This window comes from Electrona antarctica (assembly GCF_951216825.1).
Source record: "Electrona antarctica genome assembly, chromosome: 8".
Taxonomy (NCBI): Eukaryota; Metazoa; Chordata; class Actinopteri; order Myctophiformes; family Myctophidae; genus Electrona; species Electrona antarctica.
In genome coordinates, this window is record NC_136789.1 from 30,281,874 (window position 1) to 30,286,873 (window position 5,000).

The following is a 5,000-nucleotide window of genomic DNA, read 5'->3' on the forward strand; positions in this document are numbered from 1 at the left end:
TGTGCCTACAGACACACCTACACTGTGTCTAAGGCCTACAGACACACCCTACACTGTGTCTAAGGCCTACAGACACACCCTACACTGTGTCTAAGGCCTACAGACACACCTACACTGTGCCTACAGACACACCTACACTGTGTCTGAGGCCTACAGACACACCTACACTGTGTCTACAGACACACCTACACTGTGTCTAAGGCCTACAGACACACCTACACTGTGTCTAAGGCCTACAGACACCTACAGACACACCTACACTGTGTCTAAGGCCTACAGACACACCTACACTGTGTCTAAGGCCTACAGACACACCTACACTGTGTCTGAGGCCTACAGACACACCCTACACTGTGTCTAAGGCCTACAGACACACCCTACACTGTGTCTAAGGCCTACAGACACACCCTACACTGTGTCTGAGGCCTACAGACACACCCTACACTGTGTCTGAGGCCTACAGACACACCCTACACTGTGTCTGAGGTCTACAGACACACCCTACACTGTGTCTGAAGCCTACAGATGATCTTTGTGCACCAAAACATCCCCTGCAGTACATTAACCCCAAAAGGGTAAAGACCTTCTCACAGCGGCCGTTTTGTTTGGAGGGGGTAAACACAGCTGAAGGTAATAATAATAACACAAGTCGTTGCCGTTTATCGTGTGTGCGTGCGTGCCAACGTGGACGGCTCGTGCACTGTTAACACTTTCACCTCCCATTCACGAGTTAATTGATTGTAGAACAGCTTCCCTCCCATTAACACCTAGAACGCCCAGGGTTATTTAATCCATTACATTATAGTTAAGTTAAGGGTTATTTAATCCATTACATTATAGTTAAGTTAAGGGTTATTTAATCCATTACATTATAGCGCCCAGTCGATTTATAAACACGGACCACTTTTACCGACGGACCGGATGTTGTTGTGAATGTGTGTGTAGCAGCTAACAATAGCCACGCCACTTCAAAGTCGATCGACAACAACGGGAGGTAAGAATAAATCTATAGCGACTAGCGACTGGACCGCGGAGGGCCGTCTAACACAGGATGTTTTTTCATAATTAGACGGGATGATTTAGATCGTGAGTTATTAAGATTTTCGTTTTCGTCGGCTAAACAGTTGAGGGAGTTTTTCGATGACGTCTCACTCTTAAGCAACATCGAGGATTGCCCAACAGGCGCTCCTAGGCTGTGGAGCCATGAAATCCGTTATCATATCAATAAACTTCGTCTTTTGGACAATACTTCATCCTGGGCATCGGGCGTTACTAATAGAAAAGACGAAGATACTTCGTCCTGGGCGTTCTAGGTACAAGTTACGTTTTCATTATTTAATTCGCGTTTTTAATACGTTTTAAGACTTACGGGGTTTCCGTCGGACAGAGTGGGATAGTTGACGCGTTCGGATGACGTCACCGCAAAGATTGTAGTCGCACTGGCATGCAAAGGCTTCTGGGAAATTGAGGCCCAATGCATTGCAATGGCGGCGGCGGCGGCGTACAGCGGGCACGTTCCTCCTCCGCTCTGTTGTTGTGATCGCCACTTTGGATTATTTTTCAACACTACAAGAGATCACACCGTTTTAAAGAGATCACACCGTTTTAAAGAGATCACACCGTTTTAAAGAGATCACACCGTAAAGAGATCACACCGTAAAGAGATCACACCGTTTTAAAGAGATCACACCGTTTTAAAGAGATCACACCGTTTTAAAGAGATCACACCGTAAAGAGATCACACCGTAAAGAGATCACACCGTTTTAAAGAGATCACACCGTTTTAAAGAGATCACACCGTTTTAAAGCGGATTTCCATGAAAAGGAAGGATGATGTCGGCGCGGCAGTTCTTCAAAGGTTAGTGAAATCCAGACCAGTCAACGGGGCGTTGCGATTAGTTAACTCCGCAGTCAAACTGTTAACTATGCTGGCACACAGAAACACCTAAAATAAACGCCACTCCCACAAAAATGGCATCACCTATTAAGCTGCATTTACCCGTCAAAATGGCTTCTGCGAAAAGGGTCGATTGGTGGCGTTTTTCCAGCCCATGATATCCTACCCATATAGGGCCATCAAGTGGAATAGAGAGATGATCAGAATCCACTTCCCTATCTTCTTCTCCTGCTTAGATCAACCTGCCCTCTCACACAGATCTCTCCTGCTTACATCAACCTGCCCTCTCACACAGATCTCTCCTGCTTACATCAACCTGCCCTCTCATACAGATCTCTCCTGCTTACATCAACCTGCCCTCTCATACAGATCTCTCCTGCTTACATCAACCTGCCCTCTCATACAGATCTCTCCTGCTTACATCAACCTGCCCTCTCATACAGATCTCTCCTGCTTACATCAACCTGCCCTCTCACACAGATCTCTCCTGCGTACATCAACCTGCCCTCTCCTCTCATACACATCTCTCATCCAGCTGTCCAATGATTAACCCATATAGACCTGAGGACGATTCTACAAATGTCTTCTAAATCCTGTTTTCTGAAAAACATTCTCAAACATTTTCATGTCAAGGACCCCCAAAAATATATGTAATTGGCCTCCGACCCTCATCTGAAAATATGTTGCTCCAGGGACCCCCCAGAAGCAAAGATTTGAGTTAAAAACGTTCGCTCTGAAAGAATATATATTCAAAGATTTGCGCCACATTTTCACGATTTTTCAAAAATAGCAGATCGGCAAGCTTGTAGATCTGCTATTTTTCAACAGCTAAAAAAACACCAAAAGGGGTTCCCGTCCTGAATGCGTTAAAGACTGATGAGGTACGCGCAAAGGTCCATGCCATTGAACACAACATTAATGCACCCAGCAGCAAATTTTTTGCCATCGACCCCCCTGTTCCCTGCAATAAAGACAGAGCCATCAATCAGGCTGAGATAGTCCGACACTAGACACAGTGCTGATGAAGTAGGGGGACTTTGGAAGCTAATGACGAATGGATCTCTCTCTCAGATATGGCCAAAGTCTACCACAACACCCAGACAAGGACACTTGACCTTTTAGCAACAAAAAAAAAATACCCTGAACCATTTTCCACCTTTGTTCATCATCATACTGCAATCCAAAATGGAGGCAATAGAAGGAACACTAAATGCGCTGTTGTGAATTATGGTCAGACATGTCACGACTGTGTGCGAGCCCTCCCCAGCCCCAGTTGACAGCCACTGCACCTCGGCCAGTCCTGTTCTCACGCTCAACCCCGTTGAGTGACCTTCAACAGGCCGGCTAGTCCTACTAATTGGGGTCTCTAAAGAGAAGAGCAAGCTACCCCGCCCCCCCACGCTGCATTGAGGGAGAGCCCACATGGGGGATGAAAGCAGGGACCTTGTATTGTATTTTACGATTTGTAGAAAATACTGAATCAGTGTCAATTCAATTCAAACATCCGTGACATGCTAAACACAAATAAAAATGTCTGATAAAGAGGCACAACATAGCGTAGTGAAGGATAGATTCAAGGGTATTTGAACTAGGGGTGTCAAAAAAAATCTATTCGAATTAGAATCGCGATTCCGTTATGAACGATTCAAATTCATAATTTCCAAAAATAGATTTTTTTTTTTTTTTTTTTTCCTGGTTACAGTTACAGGAGTTTTTACTACATGGTGTCTGTGATATGAAATGTAAGCTTACCCTAATCACAGTAAACATGTCTTCAGTTATTTTCAAGTTACTGTAATTTAGTCACTTCAGTTCAAGACTGGAGTAGATTGTGATGAAATCCTATATATCCTGTATTTTGAATCGTGACCCCAAGAATCGGAATCGGAATCGAATCGTGGGACACCTAAAGATTCACAGCCCTAATTTGAACACAAAGCTACTGTATATGACAATAAGCCACAGGCCCAGCGCCTCGGGGGTGCAAAAGTGTGCATTATTGCCCCCTTAAACCAAACTTTTTTTCCTTGGTTTGTAATAATGTCTGATGTGAAGTAATGTGTTGCTATTGTCTTTCTTGAGGTGATAATTATACTTGCGCAAGCAGAGCACGCAAGTACTGCGATCGGCTGGGTATGTATGTATGTATGTATGTATGTATGTATGTATGCAGCAGTCGTACCCAGACAGCACAGAGCTCTATAGGGACTCAGAGCAGCAGTCGTACCCAGACAGCACAGAGCTCTATAGGGACTCAGAGCAGCAGTCGTACCCAGACAGCAGAGAACTCTATAGGGACTCAGAGCAGCAGTCGTACCCAGACAGCAGAGAGCTCTATAGGGACTCAGAGCAGCAGTCGTACCCAGACAGCAGAGAACTCTATAGGGACTCAGAGCAGCAGTCGTACCCAGACAGCAGAAAGCTCTATAGCGACTCAGAGCAGCAGTCGTACCCAGACAGCAGAGAACTCTATAGGGACTCAGAGCAGCAGTCGTACCCAGACAGCAGAGAACTCTATAGAGAATCAGAGCAGTAGTCGTACACAGACAGCAGAGAACTCTATAGGGACTCAGAGCAGCAGTCGTACCCAGACAGACAGCAGAGAGCTCTAGGACTCAGAGCAGCAGTCGTACCCAGACAGACAGCCAGACCTGTAGCAGACCTCTCGTTGATCCAGACCTGTAGCAGACCTCTCGTTGATCCAGACCTGTAGCAGACCTCTCGTTGATCCAGACCTGTAGCAGACCTGTCGTTGATCCAGACCTGTAGCAGACCTGTCGTTGATCCAGACCTGTAGCAGACCTGTCGTTGATCCAGACCTGTAGCAGACCTGTCGTTGATCCAGACCTGTAGCAGACCTGTCGTTGATCCAGACCTGTAGCAGACCTGTCGTTGATCCAGACCTGTAGCAGACCTCTCGTTGATCCAGACCTGTAGCAGACCTCTCGTTGATCCAGACCTGTAGCAGACCCGTCGTTGATCCAGACCTGTAGCAGACCTGTCGTTGATCCAGACCTGTAGCAGACCTCTCGTTGATCCAGACCTGTAGCAGACCTCTCGTTGATCCAGACCTGTAGCAGACCTCTCGTTGATCCAGACCTGT